The following is an 18,497-nucleotide window of genomic DNA, read 5'->3' as shown; positions in this document are numbered from 1 at the left end:
TTAAATTAATTAATTTATTTATTTATGGCTGTGTTGGGTCTTCGTTTCTGTGCGAGGGTTTTCTGTAGTTGCGGCAAGCGGGGGGTCACTCTTCATCGCGGTGCGCGGGCCTCTCACTATCGCGGCCTCTCTTGTTGCGGAGCACAGGCTCCAGACGCGCAGGCTCAGTAATTGTGGCTCACGGGCCCAGTTGCTCCGCGGCATGTGGGATCTTCCCAGACTGGGGCTCGAACCCGTGTCCCCTGCATTGGCAGGCAGATTCTCAACCACTGCACCACCAGGGAAGCCCTATTTTTATATTTTTAAGTAAAATATCAGTATGTTTTTCTCTTTTGCCTTTCCACTATTTGTCATCTTCCTTAGCAAGACTATGGCATCTCTTTCTCTGAAAGGATGAGGTGGGCATGAGAGTGGGAATAAATTGTAACAATAAGGTCAAAAAACATTCAAAACAGGATTTTACAATATTTGACAATAGACTTGAAAGACTTTTCATATATGAAGGAGATCTTCTTTATTCCATTAATACAGAGCTGTGTAATACAGAGCTCAGCAAACTAGTGTGTCAAGAATGAGTTACAGGGCTTCCCTGGTGGTGCAGTGGTTGAGAATCTGCCTGCCAATGCAGGGGACACGGGTTCGAGCCCTGGTCTGGGAAGATCCCACATGCCGCGGAGCAACTGGGCCCGTGAGCCACAACTACTGAGCCTGCGCGTCTGGAGCCTGTGCTCTGCAACAGGAGAGGCCGCGATAGTGAGAGGCCCGCACACCGCGATGAAGAGTGGCCCCCACTTGCCGCGACTAGAGAAAGCCCTCGCACAGAAACGAAGACCCAACACAGCCATAAATAAATAAATAAATAAATAAAATTTCAAAAAAACAAAAAAACAAAAAACCAATTGTTTAAAAAAAAAAAAAAGAATGAGTTACAGGCATCAGAAGTATTGATTTACTCAGAACTGCTGGCAATCAGACTGCATGGGGGTTAAAGTAAAGCTTGAGGCCTGGAATGCAGATGGGCCAAGCTTTCAGGTCCTCACCAAGACAAGAAAATGTGGATCAGGAGTTTACATAGGCTGCTAGCTTTATCCCAGCAGGATGAACAGCAACCAAAGGAACAAAAACATCACCATGGAAACCAAATGAATCAGAGGACAGCACATAGATGCAAGATTTCCTTTCCTTTTTCTCTGTGAGGTCACATAAGCCACAAACCTCTGCCAGGAGAGAAGGAAATGCAAAATTTGAGCAGTTGCATATTTTACCTAAAAACGCTGTTTAAATTATTGCATCAGGCTGGTATTTAAAGATTGGACAGATTAAATGCAGTCTTCCTCTTCTACTCTCAAGGGTTTGAGGGCTTTTGAGGAAGATAAAGGCAGTCTCAAAAAATAATGAGAACGTGTACTCTTTGTCCATCTATGTGACAGTGGGAGTGTATTTGTTTTTCTGCTTCATTTTACTGACTTTTGCTCAGTTGTCTGACTAATATACAGGATGAGATGGATAGGAAGTAGATACCAGTAACCAGTGGGAAGGGGATATGAACAGAAGCACTCTGTTCCCTCAACAATTTCTCCCACTGACTTGTAGTCTTTACTTCCTGAGAGAACTGAGAATCTATGGCTGCTCTGCAATCTAGAGAGACTGTGCAGAAATCTTTTTCTCATATTTAATATAATTGTGGGCACTGCTTTTTCAGCCCTGTAGGTTACTGAGTAGACTGAAGACAACTAGGTTGCTCAAAGAAACTTGATAAAGTAGGCAATACTGTATTTCTCAAATGATAACCTACGGCCAGCTTTTTTTTTTTTTTTTAATTTCTAATCCATTATAAATTTAGTGCTTTTATAAAATACAATAAAAACAAATCACTGAGTTTCGGAGAATTTCAGCTTATTGCTAAAGATCACAGAGCATTGGTCGTGGCTGGTAAATGGCAAAGCTGGGACATGAATTGAAATAATCTGCTTCTATTCTCATCCTGCTTGCATTTTTCCTTTTCTTTATATTCAGAGCTACTCAGTTTTGCTATGGAATATCTCTTCCAATCTTTGAAAAAAAGATAAGTGTTTAAGGGCTATCAGTTAAGCATTTGAAGTTAAGGCCTTGCACTGGGTACTGTACAACCACTAATTTCCATGGTGCAGTTCTGCCTACTCCAAGCTTACACAGCTAGAAGTGATGATTGGGGAGTGAACTTTGTATTGAGACCATGATACACGAAACAAAAATCCTTCAAACAAAGACAGCCAAATACAACACCTAGGATCCTTGTTTTATAAATGACAATGCTGCATTAGGAATGTTCTTGAGTTCAGATAACACCTATCAAAAAGAATTGGAGGTAGAAAATTAAGATTCTTAAGTACATTATTTTCAAGTTTCTGAAAGATAAAAACTTTTATGTTTTAATATAAAGATTGAAGATATTAAAAGACGTTTAAGAGAAAATGTTAATGAAAATAAGAACAGGTGGTATGTAAATTCCTAACAATGATCTCTGTAATTTGATGTATAATTTTCTGGTGAACAGGAAAACAGAACAGTTAGTAGAGAACATGCTGTATTTGTTAGCTTAACTGCATTGGGCTCCATTAGCCATTAAAGAAAGTATTTGTTTCTATTTTATCTTTGGTTTTATGAAAGACATTTTTTCTATGCTTTGAATTAAGTGTTAATAGGATAACTATTTCACATTGGATAACTACAAATTGCTTATTTAGGTGTTTCTATGGTTCAGTAACTAAGCTTAGATGACTATGTAATTAGCTTTTAAACTCTACCCTAATAGACAATATACCATTGCTGCTTTATGGAACTTCATTTAACATGGGGCATATATTTATGTGTGGAGTTTTCCCCCTCAAGTCCTAGATTCGAACTGTCTGTCACTTAGTACTTGCACTTACTTAATTTTGACTATTTCTGTTTTACTTTCCTCTTGTCAATTCCTGAGCATCCACTGAAAAATTACCAGGGGTCCCTGGGGGCATTTTGCTGAGCATGATCCTTGCTGGTGATCATTAATGAAACATTTGTGAATTGGTTTCAAAAGTACCATTTTTAGAAGCTCTTTTTGGTCTATTAAGCTCACAGGTAGTCAGACCAAGCAATTCCAGCCAGAGCTGTTGTTTATCATTTGTCATTCCACAACCCTTGCTTTGACCCTAAAGTGGGAGACGGACCACATCCTGATCATCCTTGGCTGGGAAATGTAAACCAAAAGACAGTATTTCAGCACGTGAAATGAACTGAATTTTAAGCAGAGTGAAGTGATGGAATCAGCATATTTTTCCCGAACTGAAATAAAATCCACATGTAAAATCTAAAATCTCTATTCAATCTTTATTTCGGAAACTATGTATTTATGAATCCTATATAAAATTTATATTATTCTATGTATTTTAATAACAGAGGCTAACACACTTGTGTGCTTATAATGTACTAAAAGTGCCCTAAGCACTTCAAATGCATTATTTCATGTAGCCAACAACACATTCATGAAGTGTTACAGACTGTTTGTGTTCTTTCAAAATTCATATGTTGAAGCTCTAACCCCCAATTTGATGGTATTAGAGGTAGGGCCTCTGGGAAGTAATTAGGTTTAGATGAGATCATGAGATCATGAGGGTGTGGCCCTCATTAAGGGATCACTACCCTTATAAGAACAGACCAGAGAGCTTGCTTCCAATCATTTTTTCTCTCTTTGTGCCATGTAAGGACACAACCAGAAAATAACTCTCTGTAAGCCAGAAAGAGAGCCCTCACCATGAATACGAACATGCTGATGCCCTGATCTTGGATTTCCCAGCCTCAAGACTATGAGAAGTAACTGTTTCTTGTTTAAGCCACCCAGCCTGTGTTATTTTGTTATAACACATTGAGCAGACTAAGATGTGAGGTAATTACTATAGGATTACAGATGAAGTAGAAGAAATTTGGGGAGGTCATGAAATAACTCATGAAAGGTCATTTTTCTAGTGAGCAGGGATACCTCCTGACCACTGATTCTAGTATGCATATACCTAACTACCATGTTGTACTGCCTCCCCTTAGAAAGTCAAGCATGGGAAAAAAACAACCCTTCTGTGAAAAACTGAGAATCCATGTGTGAAGCTGTTAATACACTCTTGAACCTAGTCCTGGAATTCAGGAGACCCTTCTTATTGGTATTGTACTGAGGTCAGCATCACAAATGATCACAATAACTTCCAGGATGGTAAAAATTCAAACGCTTTATCTATATTACCAATTTGACTAGAATTTATCCCTTTGTTAATTATTATATTTCATTTTGAAGTAATGCTTTTTATCCCACAGTAACTAAAGGGATAATGACTTCACCCTTTCATTCACTCAGTGTCAATTATGTGCTAGGCTTGGAGTAACTGAATATTTTGTCCTTAGATACTAATTCCTTTTCATTTGTTTATTCTACATACACTTATTTAGTGCCTCCTCTCTGTGAAGCACTCTTCAGAGCACTGGGGAAACACTGATGAACAAAATAGATAAAGGTACCTGTTCTCATAGAATTTACATCTTGGTGGGGAGAAGGAGACTGATAATAAACAAGTAATCAAGTAAATCTATACTTAAGATAATTTCTGCTAGCAAGAAATGTTATGGAGAAAATAAAACAGAGGCAAATGCCTGGGGAGGTTAATGTGGTGGTAACGTTTCTTGAAGGTGCTAACATTTGAATTGATACTTGAATTATAAGTCAGAGTATCTGGGGAAAAGCATTCCAGGCAAAGAGAACAGTGAGTGCAAAGTCCTTGAGTTGGAATTGACTTTCACGTTCCAGAGAATGAAGCAAGATGTTTTTTAGAGTCACTGCCCAATTTTCTTTAGGCTCAGATTGACTTGTTTTAGACCCTAGGCAAAAGCCAATTTGCATGGCTGGATTAACTAAGCTGATGAACACTGACTCACGTGCTTGGGCATTAAGGATGTCAAGTACCCATTTGGGTTTCTGTCTTCCTTCCTGTTGAATGTTATCTGTATTTGAAATCTTTCCAGCATTGACTTTAAAAGGGAAACTTAAGTCATTTAAATGAGAGAGCAAGCAGACAGGAGATGCTGTAAATCAGAGCATACTGATCATGATTTGATTTTGAACATCTTCCAAGAATACTCTTTGCATTCCTTTCCAACCTCTGGTGATCTGATTGATTTACGCCAGAAATTATGATGTCATGTTACAGTCTTCCATTGGTTTGCTGCTGGTATACCACTAGCAATCTATAATGGCAGTGATAATGAACATGATGGAGATCATTAAGTTACTACAGACATTAGCAGAGAAACTTGGGGTGGGAGACATTATTTTCTTATAAAAGAATTAAATTCCCATTTGAGTCATTAATCCAATGAAAATTCACATGCCACCAATGACTCAGAACACTTCACCAGGGAATGCCTTTGTGTACATGTAGAACAAGGCCATCGAGGCAGGTGACAACTTCAACACATGGAGCAGAGGAAGGATTTACTATAAAGGGGTCTAAAGTAGGAAGTGCGTGTTGTAGAAGAAATATTTCTTTTCTTTAACAGAACTTCTCTTCTATACCAATGTTATGTCTAATTAATAGCCTAAAAATATACACAGAATTATATAAGCTTGTGTCTAAATTTTAACTTCAGAAATAATGAAGAAAATATATAGGGAAAGAGATGTTCCCATATATCATGATGCCAAAATGAGAACTTTCAAGAAACAAAGGTCAGTCTTAAATTATTAGAACCATCAAATGACAAGGCTCTGAGGAAACCTTGGAAATAAATCTATATCAATTGTAAAGTGAAAATTATTTGTTAAATAATTTTGAATATTTAATGATATATTGAGAAAGTTTAATATTTATTTTTAAAATGTAGTAAGCCTTTTCAACTCTTGGGATTTGCTTTTTTCTATTTCAAAAGAAGTTGTATAATCACCCTGTTATTAGCCAATGTGCCAGGAATGCTAGTGACATACCTGACTTGGGGGAAACAAGTATTGTTTTCTCAGAGGCTTTACAGAAAAGCTTAATGCTACATATACCTTTAAAAATTAAATTTCGTCACATTTAGTAGTGCTTTTTTCATAAAAGCCTCTTGAGTTTTGTTTCCTAGTGACTCTAGCTCTGTGCAAACAGATACTTGTCTTTTAAAAACCAGGTTGCAAGTTCCTGCTGCAGCACATCTGTCATAGGCAGAGGTGGTGTGCAGTCATAAAAGTCTGCAATGATAAATAAAGAAAACAAATTACCTTATGGCATTTGGTGATTTGGAAACCCATAGATTCAGACATAAACGGGGACTCAGGTGCCTCTCTCATGCTTATCTTTATGGTAGGACAGGGTATATCAGGTGGTGATTAGCACAGAGTTCTACAGATTCTATTCTTCTTGCCATATTGGCACGTGTTCTCAAGGTACCACTTGGAATACCTGGAATTCCAACATCACTTATTTTGTGGGTGTTAGTTAGCATTTCAGAAAACCAGGACTACTCTTCATTTTGCCTTGTTGAAGAACGAAGTTGGGCTGATCTTTACCAACATCAGCAACCATCCTCATTTTTTAAAGCAGAATTTATATGAAACATCTGTAAAAGCAATGGTGCTTTTCTAGGGTTGCTGATGGTAGTATACTTAGTATCTTGACTGGAAAAAAAACACTGAATATCTTGCATGGTAAATTTGAAAAAAAATTATCCTTTTCAATAATTATACAGAAGTCATCAGCAATACCTAGAATGAAAAAAGAATCTATTTTTTGCTCTTTTAAAGTATTATTAATATTCTTCAAATGTTAACCATGCATGCATATAATCTGATAAGACAAATACTCAGAGAATTACCTTGGAAATTATTTTGTATTATCTGAAAGACAAGTAAAATGTTAAATGCTAAGCATAACCAGAGCAATTATTTGATAGTTACATGTAAATCCATTAAAAAATATGTAAATATAAGATAATATATTACTAAATCTTAGCAAGTCATTTTTATTCAGAACACTTTTGGAGCTTTTGTATGTAATGAAGTTTGTTGAGACTACTTCAGCTTAGTTAATAGCATGTCTTTTAAAATGCCATATTAAACATTTCTTTAAGTCACAGGCTGGGAAATGTTTGCAAAATGAATTCAAATCATTAGAATTACTTAAATCCATCTAGATTTTTTTAAACCTAGAAATGTACCAAACTATTATAAGGCTAAGAAAACAGGGATTTAAAAATTAAATATATGGTTGATGGTGACATTAAACCTAACTAAATAATAAGGATGATTTATTAGAAGTTTAATTTATCTTTTTAAGGCCTAAAAGGGAATATTTTAGATTTGTTAAGTAAAACTTTTTTCTAGATATGCCAAGTTCATGATACCTGCAGTTCTGGAAACACTGATATCACTGACAATGGTATTTTATCAGAGTATCAGAAAATATAGAAATGAGTAATACAACATTACATCAAATGTTGTTGTTTATTTAACTGTCCACAGAAGGGTTCCTCATCACATACTACTGAAAGCATCATTAGTCAAAACTGTGATTATAAGTATTATTTATTGCTTTCCTAGGTTGAAATGCTAACACATCTATTCATTCATTCATTCATTTATTCATGCAATGAATAGAGTGCCCACCATATATCAGACCCAGTTTAGGCACTGGCCATTCAGAAGTGAACAAAATAGGAAGAAACAGCCCTACTGTGAATGAAACTATCAATTAAGTATAAAAATCGTAAGTATAAAAATAGATGTGTCATACTGGCTGAAATTCATTTCTTTTAATAAACATTGGTTGCATTCAAGGCAAAAGGTTTCAGGAAATGACATTTGCCCTAAGAAGAATAAAGTGTTAAGATAGTTTCACATGTGGCATAGTTGATCTGTAATATTTTAGAACTCTTATTTCTTTGGGGAAATATATTCCTAAACTGAAAATCTGACTCATAATTTCTCACTTGTTTTTTCATATAAGAAAAAATAACCTATAAGTAGATGAACTGCTAGGTAAATAGATTGATAAACAGAAAAACAAGCATAATGTTCTTTATCCATGTCCCTCCAATATTCTCCAGAAGCAGTTCAATTAGTTGATGGCTAGTAGTTAGGAAGGATATTTAAGTCTGATGTGTGCCAAAACTAAAATCATTTTTGGCACAATTGTTTTGGCAACCAGATAGATGAACTAAATAACTCTATCCAACAAGTGAAATCACTTAGTTATATGGGGGTTCACTTTGAAGCTAATTGATCCTGATGGGTTTCTAAGGATGCATCCAAATGTACACATGTTATAGGAGCTGATTTAAAGTTATACCATGATTCCAGTAGGTGTTTGATAAGTCTTGCCCTCAAAAGTTTCTACTTCTTTAATTTATTGACATGAATATTTTGGAGTTTTTATCAAATAATTGTGTGACCATTAGAGTAGATCCATTGCTACTTCTGAGCAAAGTCCTATCCTTGATTTCAAGTGTCCCTGTGGGCCACTCTTATGTTCTGAGATAATAATAGTAATAACAACAACGACTAATACTTGTTATTTTGTGATAACAATCATACTAATAATAGCAATAATAGTTTCCATTTGTTGACTTACTCTATGCCAGCACTGTACTAAATGTTTTGTGTGCATTATCTCATTTAATCAACCAAGCAACTTAAGATTTTAATTTTTTTAATTTATTTTTTACTTAAACATGAACATTTTAATAGCCATACGATATTCTTAAACAAACTTTCAGACACAAGGTGATTTAAAACTTTATAAAAATATATATACAGCTTCAAACTATACAGTTTACTCAATTTAACAGAATGCCCATTTTTTAATTTAAGACATACACAATTTCAAAGAAATTTTCAATTTTATCCCAATTTCTCATTTAAAGTCTCAGATTACATCTATCTATTATGTACAAACACATGAATAAATAATATGGCAGAAATGTCCTCAAAGTTCCCAGGGTTTGGGTTACAAAGAAAACTTAGAGAATTTCATCTTCTCTGTGTATAGGAATTAAGTCTCAGCCCATTTTATACCTGTCTTTTCTATTTTCTTGCCAAATATTGGCTCTTCTTAAATAGATGTACTGATTTTATTCATTGTTTTTCTCAGGAAGGATATGTGTGATCCAGTAATTAAAGAAAGCAACTGAAATGTAAGGAGAGAGTAAATTATAACTTAGGCAGGCAATAAGCCGGGGTATCTGGGATTTGGCTCATATTTAACCAATTCCAAAGACTATATCTATAATCCCAGTTCAAGATAAAACCTCAATCCTTTACCCACACTTGTGGAATCTAAGGTTATACCAATCCTTCTTTAACCACAACCTAGATAATGTCCGACAGTGCAATTCTTTCCAGCAATCTTTATTTTGAAGAGTTTTCCCTAAATCTCTTATAAGTCTCAGCTGGATCAGTGGACATTCATAAAGGATAACCCCAAAATAGTAATTATATAATTTTAGGATTATTCAAGCTTTATTTTAGTGTTAAGATAGAAATATAAAAGCTACATGATTTGATTATTAAATTGACTTTACAAAACCAGAGGTTCATCTTATTTCCTTTAACCACCAAGTTCCATAAAGTTTTTGAAGATTATAAAAATGCATACAATTAAAATACTGAGATAAATAAATGATGTAGGCAAGATGAAGGGGAAAAGATGAAGAAGACAATTAGAAAGAACTGCTGTGATGAAAGACTAAACTTGGGACACAGCCAAACATACCATACGATCCTGAAACTTGATTTGAAAATTCCTTAAATGCCAAAGTGGGGTGGGAAATATAGTTGTTTACAAGACTTAGAGTCTCCAAAAGATGAAACACTAAGTACTATTCAGAAGAAGCACAGCATTTACAGATTCTGAAATTTCTCTTCTGCCATCTAATAAAGAAGACTGTTCTTCACAGCAATTGACACAAAGTTAAATATGAATTTCATGAAGCTGATTCTTCTATTGTCCTTTAATGTTGAGCTAAAACAATGATGCTTAAATTTGAGTTTCCCTGGTAGACAATGGACAGAGTTATATAAAGATTATTCCACAAATAGAATTTCTATTGGCCTGGCATCTGATAAGGTTGAGATAGCAGGAGTTCAATGTTGTAGTCGCCGGAAAGGATTTTTAATGCTGGTGTTCTATGTCCTGATTAAGAGCAATTCCATTTGCTTTGATATAGGTTTAAGATTTATTATTTTAACGAAAGGGCCATGATCCTAACCAAGATGCTTTTCTAAGTAGTTGTCTATCCCACCTTTGGGTGGAACCAGGTCACGAGGAATGAAGCAGTAGAAAGGGTTATAGAAATGTATTATGAGGTCACCCGGACGGCGTGCCGGCGGCCGGACATGGCTTTCTCGATCAGATCGGTGGGTCGCCTGTTGCGTCCAGTCAGTAGGTCAGCGGCGCTGTTGGAGGGCAGGTGGCTCCAGCCCCGCGCCTGGTTGGGTCTCCCCGATTCCTGGGGGACTCCCGGCCGTGCAGCAGACCCCGGGCAAGGCGCGCGGGAACGAGTATCAACGAAGCAACATCAAGCGCAAGAACAAGCATGGTTGGATCCTGCGCTTGAGCACGCCAAACGGCGTCCAGGTCATTCTTCGCCACAAGGGTCGAAAATCACTGAGCCACTGAGGAGCGCGACGCTGCCGGCTGGACCCCCCCATTAAAGCATTTTCCTCGCTGACGACTGGGACTCGGGCGGACATGAATGCTCAAATTTCGCGGTTGGCCCAGGAGAAGAATTGTGGGATTGGACTGAAAGAGGGGGTGGGAAATCAGACCTTGCCAAGTGCCTTTTTACGCTTTTGAATTAGGAAGAATTTCGAACATATGCAACAGTCCACAGAATGGTACCGTGAACGCCCTTGTAACCCAGTACACAGCTCTACCCACAACCCATCCTGCCCTCTCCTGAGGTGCAGATCTTGGGCATCAGGTTATTTCTTCTGTAAATATTTCAGAACTCACCTCTCTAAGATAAGGGCCCTTTAATACATATTCACAAAACTTTTCACAGCTAAAAAAAAAAAGGTCAACAATTCCTTCATGTCGTTAAAAGTCTAATAAATGTTCAGGTTTTCACTTGTCTTATAAAATGTCAATTCTCACAGTTCTAGAAAGGCTTGTGGAGAGGTGGGAGGGGTTTGAACCCTCCACCTGCCCCCTGGGGATGGGCTGTGTGACCTTGAGCAAAATCTTAGCCCTCTGAGGTTCATTTGGTTCCTATAAAATGGGACTTCCCTGGCAGTCCAGTGGTTAAGACTCCAGGCTTCCACTGCAGGGGGCGCGGGTTCCATCCCTGGTTGGGGAACTAGGATCCTGCATGCTGTGCCGCCAAAAAAATTAATAAATAGATAAAATAAAGTGGATCCATCCTTAAAAAAGAAACGTATTATGAGAACCAGGGTTGAGAACCTGTTTCAACATCACTGGTATGAGACTTTCAGTGAGTTAATATACTTCTGTGGACATCGATTTCCTTCCTAAAAATTGGAGCTAGTAGCAATTGCTTCTTTCATATGGTTGTCATGAAAAGTAAGGAGATATGGCAGAGATGGAACTGTACTATTGCAGTATTTTTTTTCAGAAAAAATTTTAAAAAATTTTATTGGAGTGTAGTTGATTTACAATGTTGTGTTAGTTTCAGGTGTATAGCAAAGTGATTCAGTTATACATGTACATATATTCATTCTTTTTTAGATTCTTTTCTCATATAGGTGATCACAGAATATTGAGTAGAGTTCCCTGTTCTATACTGTAGGTCCTTGTTGGTTATCTATCCTATATATAGTAGTATGTGTTTGTTCATCCGAGAAAATATTTTTTAAATTATAAGTTTTCTTCGCCTTTCACATTTTACCAGTTGGCCTATGGTGTTATTGTATCTGTTATAGCAAATCAAAATTAGATGTATGTTAGGATGAGTAAGTAACCATTTATGTACACATTCATGTATGTTATGTACATAAGGCTATACAAAATGGAAAGCAGAGTAATTATCCAGTGGACTTGATCAGTGGAAGCAGATGTGCCTACTCTTCTGTGTGTGTGTGTGTGTGTGTGTTTGTGTCAGAGAAAGGAGAGAGAGAAAGAGACAGAGAATAATGCAGATGCAAGCGTCTTAATACTCTTAGATTAAAAGCCAGAGGTGGGAGAAATGTCCATACGTGTTTGGGTGACTGTGGTGCCTAGCTGCTGGTGGGTCACTCTCTGGGTGAAGCCTGGCCATACTGCTTGCCTCTTGGAGAAATCCCATAATTGTGTGCCTGCACATTGAACATGACATTGAAACACTAGATTAGAAGTGACTGAGGGAGGTGCTTGGGCAGATGGTTCTAGTCTGGTTATGTATTGCTGTTTAATAAGCAGGGATAGTTAAGGGTTATGCCCAGAACTGGCACAGTATAACCCCCATAGTATTCTACTGGTAAAGGTGTCACCAGAAGGAATTCAGAAACAGTAGCATAGACACTATGAAGAAGCTGAGCATAAGAGAATTTGCCTTGGATATTGGTTTCAGCATTAAAGGTGAAGGTTAAAAGGCAGTGTTGATTTTGAAATCAGGAATTTTCTACTTCCAACAGTCAACCACCCTGTTGATGAGTTTGTACCACAGGGTGACTAACTAGAAAGAGCTGTCACATGTTGGCCGATGGCCACCTCTGTCTGAGCCTATGTGATGGGAACAGATGTCCCCCTCCCTCTGTGCTTAGTCTGACCTCTGACAAGTGAACCCCGTGTCAGCAGGAAGCAGTAGCCTGATTGGATGCACTAGTCTGTGATAAGGACAGAAGAAAAGAGTAAAATTGCTACACCAGGATAACCCTGTATTTGTTTTCCATTGCTGCCATAACAAATTATCATAAAGTTAGAGGCTTAGAACAGCACATTTATTATCCTACAGTTCTGTTGGTCAGAAATTAAACACAGGTCTCACTGAGTGAAAATCAAGGTGTTGGCACGGCTGTATTCCCTTCTGGAGAAGAATCTGTTTCCTTGCCTTTTCCAGCCTCAGAAAATGCCTCCGCAGTTTGGTTCATCGCCTTCTTCTATTTTCAAAGCCAGAGACGTTGTATCCCTTTGATCCTTCTTCCTTTGTTACATCTCCCTTTGACTCGGACCTTGGCTGAGAAAGGCTCTCTGCTTTGAAGAACTCATAGGATCAGGTTGGCTCCAGGATAATCTACCTGTCTCAAGGTCCTTAACCTTAATCACATTTGCTAAGCCCCTATTCCCTGTAAGGTAATTTACTTATGGGTTCCAGGGATTAGGATTTAGGCATCTTTGAGGACTATTTTGCCGACCGCAAACCATTACAGATGACGAAACTTTACCGTAGACTCCTGTTCCTCCACGCCATTCCCCATCCTTGCCTGTTTCATGGATTTCACGGGTACTAAGTTCCTCATCAGTGACCACAGAAGTAACAAATTTCCGTATGGCTACCATGGTGGCCAGTGGTTGCCAACACTGGCTTCAAGGAAAGTGTGACAGACAACCCATAGAGTCCCTGGTAGGCTAAAAGGCTGATGAGAACTGATTCTCAGGCACTTGTTCCCAACTAGCGCTCTAGCTAGCTGGGAACTATCTGAAGAAGAGAATCTGGGGAAAGACTGGACTTTCTTGCACGAGCATTTGGAGGGTCAGAAACAACAACATTTGGGAGATTAAATGTAAACTAATTTCTTCTCAAAAGTTGGTGAAGGCTGGGACATAACAGAATTGAGTGAATAAATATTTTCTTCACTGCCACTGCTTTTATAAAACACTCAAAAACCTGACTTACTATTTACAAGAATAAATACTGGAGTTACACAAATGCAGGCACACACACAGAGGGATAGAGAAAGCCATTTTAAAATTGAAACTTCTATAGATATACAAGATTTAGCTTCCTTTTTCATTCCCCAGGCGGAAGCTGGCAAGAGTCTATTAATAGCCTCCCCTAGCATATAAAACTGCGGATGTTCCCTTACTGCTGAATTTTTTTCTACATCCAAACTTATCAGTTATCTATGTTTTCATTTCGGGAGTCTAGATCCAGAAGGAGCTTTAACTATAGTGCAGTTATAGTGTTTCTTCTCAGTGTCAGCAAGGTTGTAGTAATTTTTGCATAAAATATCTGTTAAAATTCAATGAGCGTTTTCCTTGTGGAGTTTACTAAAACTCAATATCTGTCATGAACCAAGGAGGCCAATATTGTACACCCTTACATCTTTCACCTGTGAAATCCTAAAATTAGGATAATGGAAATAGTAACAGTGGCCCTCATCAAAATGCAAGAGGGAGGAGGGTGAAGGGTAGAAAGGAAAAGAGAATGGTGTGCGTGTTTTTCACATTCAGGGAGAAAGCACTGATTAATAGCAGGTTCTCAGCTCTCTACGCGAGTTCATTCTCTAGCGTTTCCGGGGAGCTCTATTTTGAGCACCAAGTGAAACACAACAATTTGAAAAGAGACTTTCATTTCTTGATATGCAAGAAAAGCATCCTGTAAGTATAGAATGATCTTTTCTTTTTTTTTTTTAAATTCTGGCAGGATTATTGCTGAATTGATATACTATTCTCCTTGGGCATAAACATATGTTAGAAAGAAAAGGAAGATACACGATTAAATACTTCACCTGTTCAATGAACCTTCCTTAAATGAACCTTAGCTCAAATATTTTTTAAGAGAAATAATTCAATATATGTTTTGGATTTCAAAGGTTACGTGTGATTTAAACAAATAAAGAAAGCAGACTGTATTCTCCTGACCTGCTGAGCTTGAGGGTGACTCATGACTGTCTCACTCTGTACCCGTTTGCATCCAAGAACTGGAGTATTGGTCTTAGTCATCTTTTATGAGAGAATTCTTGGCAACAAGGGAGAAGGATACTGGGTGATGATTGGTCACTAATGTATTTTAACAGGTGCTTCTTGACATAAAAATAAATAGGCAAAACTGAAAATGTTACACTTATTTTATGGTGCGAAGACATCCACATGCCAATAAACTTCATCCTTCCATTTTAGTAAGGCCTGAAACAAAACTTTTGGAGAAAGCTGGAGGCTCTGTGCTTTTGGCTGAGCTGTCTCTTCAAAGAAATGGGCCTCTGTGGATCCTCCAGACCCATTCATTACACTTTGCAAAACATGGGTGTTGGTCACTTGGCCCTGTCCAGCTGCTGATATTCATTTCATTTTCCATGGGGTATTCCTCCCAGGCTGGAGCTCTCTGCTTTCAACAACAGAGGACTCTCAATGATGTGAAGTCCTCTCAGAAAGAAGGTGGAAAGTTTAAGTTCTCATCAATACAAATGGGGTTTTAACTTCTAAAGGTCATTTATTTGATAAAGAACAGACAAGGTACATTGGGAATAATTCTAAAGGGAACAATTCAGGCTTGGACTCAATAGATCAGAGCTTTAGTTTTGACTCAGCTGTTTATTAAAATGTGTGCCTTTGGGTAATAAAAGAAAATGTGGTCTAAACATAGGATGGAATATTATTCAGCTTTAAAAATGAAGGAAATACTGCCATTTGCAACAACATGGATAGAGCTGGAAGACATTATGCTAAGTGAAACAAATCAATCATAGATGGACAAATAATGCATGATTCCATTTATATGAAGTCTCTAAAATAGTCAAACTCATGGAAGAAGGGAGTAGAATGGTGGTTGCCGGGGGCTGGGGGAGGATGGAATGGAAAGTTGTTATTCAATATATATAAAGTTTCAGTTATGCAAGATGAAAGAGTTCTAGAGATCTGCTGTATGAAACTGTGCCTATAAGTTAACAATACTGTATGGTACCCTGCAAATATTAAGAATATTTGCAGGTATTAACATAGAATATGTTAATATTAACATAAGCAGTGCTCACGTTAAGTGCTCTTCTACAACAATAACAATAAAAGACTAAATTTTGTGTATTGTCTGCTCCATGTGGCTTCTCATATGGTATCTCATTTCATCCTCATGACTACCCTTTGAAGTATATGTTATTATCATCCCTGTTTTACAGATGAAGGAAATGAAGCTCACCCTGGTTAAACCAATTGCTTAGAGTCATGCCACAACTGAGTGCCACGGACAGCTCTCAATCTGAGAGCGTTTTGACTCTAAAGTTTATGCTCATTTTGTCTCATACATCATTTTTCCTGAATCACAGTTTCTACAGTCATAAAAGTGAGGTTAACAGTGCCTAACCTGCACAACTGCTGCAGAAGTTAAAAATAATATGTGTACAGTTGCTGGCACGTGGGTTGAATACATTTAACGGATCACTGAAAAAATAGTTATCCACTACCTGTTTTGTATCATGCATGGTTCTAGGTGCTGAGGGACACCATGGCAAACAATGGTACCATGGCCTTTGATGTCATGGAGCTTCCTGGTTTGTTATTTGCCTGTTTTATTACCAGTAATTTCAAAGTGGAGGTGGGGGTGAGGTGGGTAGTGTATTAGTTTGCTAATGGCTGCCATAACAAAGAACCACAAATTGAATAGCTTAAACAACAGAAATTTATCATCTCTCAGTTCTGAAAACTAGAAATCCAAGATCAGTGTCAGAAAGGTTGGTTCCTTTTGAGGGCTGTGATGGAGAAGCTGTTCCATGTCTTTTTGCTAACTTCTGGTGGTTTTCTAGCAATCTTTTTTGTTCCTTGACATATGAAAGCATCACCCAATCTCTGCCTTCATCTTCACATGATATTCTCCTCTTGTGTGTGTCTGTGTCCAAATTTCTCCCTTTTAAAAGGGCATTAGTCATAGTGGATTGGAGGTCCCTTCTACTCTAGTCTCACCTCATCTTAACTAATTACATCGGAAACGATGTTATTTCCAAATACATTCGCATTCTAAGGTTATTGGGAGTTAAGACCTCAACATATAAAATTTCCAGCGAACAATTCTACTGTTCCCCAGGTACATAAAATCCGTACAAGACTGAACTTAAACTCTTTCTTTCACACCTGTTCTTCCAGGTTTTTCTTTTCAGTTAGAGACACATGATCTATGCTGTCACTTAAACTGAAAGCCAGAAATCATATCTGACCCTTCTTTCCCCATCACTTCTCTCAAATCCAAATGCTTTTAGCTTCTACACATCTCTCTGCTATGTCTTCGCCTATCCATAACTATTGCCTCTGTCCCAGCTCTGACCTTCAGCATCTCTTGCCTGGGGAGGAAATAATAATTGATAACAAAGACCAATGTAGCCCTCAGCATACAGCGCTTGTTCCAATGATACCAAAATGATAGGAGTCAAGATGCTGAGCAAAAACAAACTCTTAAAAATGGTGAAAATTATCAGACAGGTGAATAAGGTGATCTTGGGTAATAGGTAAAATCAGAGTTCTGTGATTCTGATTTTACTTCTTTTCCCTGTGTCCGCTATCTCTAGGGCAAAGTTGACATTAGATAATATGAGATACAGAAACCTTCTTTTGCAGAGAAATTAAACTTCAGAAAATCAAAAGCATATTGACTCAGTGAGAGAATATGGGCACTGGTCATCCTATAATCCTTCTTATCAGAGGTGAGGCAGAGAACTGTCTTGCATTTCCCAGGGCAGGTGTGTCTCTGCAGCTTCAAAGGATGACCTGTTGGGGAATGATGTGAGCGGGTTGTGTTTATAGCCTCAATTAAATCACATGAATCTTACAGCTAAGCACGTCCAATCAAAGAAGAAGGAAAACAAATGTCCTGAAAGGTCAGGCACAAGCATAAAATGAGCCTGACCCCAGGCCTCTTTGTCACCTCAGGCAATAAGGAATCCTGGCCAAGCAGAGCAGCTGTTCTCACAATATTCTCCCTGCTTAACCTCTTATCTATTTCTGATGTGAGATCTATAAGCATAATAGCTCAGAGCAATGGAAAAAATTCTCTCTGCAATACTTTTAAGTTTTGAATCAGAAACTGGTATTCTTGATTACCCTAGGCTTTCACTTTATTTGGAATTTTAGATAAATATTTTAATAAAGCAGGAAAAGATGATGATCTTGACATCTCTATTACTTCAGTTCATGGTAATAACAGATAAAGATGAGGATCAGAAAATATGGCCCTGGCAAAACTATGAAGAGGAAGATGTCTTTTCCTGGAGCCTTCAACCATGTGATTCTGGACCCTTTCCACGTGTTAAGAGTGTCCCTTATTATTCATCTCAGATATTCACATATGAGAGTGCTCTGGCCATGACACTGTTTGATTTTCAGCTGACCTGACTGTATGGTGAGTGTACCATGGCTGGCGCTGACATATTGATAGAGAGCTAAATTAAAAGGAGGCACAGGGACTTCCCTTGTGGTCCAGTGGGTAAGTCTCTGCACTCCCAATTCAGGGGGCCTGGGTTCGATCCCTGGTCGTGGAACTAGGTTCCACATGCGTGCTGCCACTAAGAGTTCACATGATGCAACTAAAAGATCCCGCACACCGCAACTAAAGATCCTGCATGCAGTAACAATGATCCCGACTGCCGCAATTAAGATTCGGCACAG

At 37.9% G+C, this 18,497-nt stretch overlaps 1 pseudogene across 1 annotated transcript; it reads left to right on the top strand.

Annotated features, from left to right (window-relative positions):
• Positions 1–923: 923 nt before the first annotated feature.
• On the top strand, positions 924–10,691 carry LOC309646506 (large ribosomal subunit protein bL34m pseudogene; annotated as a pseudogene). Its single transcript has one exon. The product of its transcript is annotated as a large ribosomal subunit protein bL34m pseudogene (transcript).
• The last annotated feature ends 7,806 nt before the right edge of the window (positions 10,692–18,497 follow it).

The sequence above is a fragment of the Balaenoptera physalus genome (assembly GCF_965194825.1).
Source record: "Balaenoptera physalus genome assembly, chromosome: 17".
Lineage (NCBI taxonomy): Eukaryota > Metazoa > Chordata > Mammalia > Artiodactyla > Balaenopteridae > Balaenoptera > Balaenoptera physalus.
This window is presented reverse-complemented; position numbering and strand designations above follow the sequence as displayed.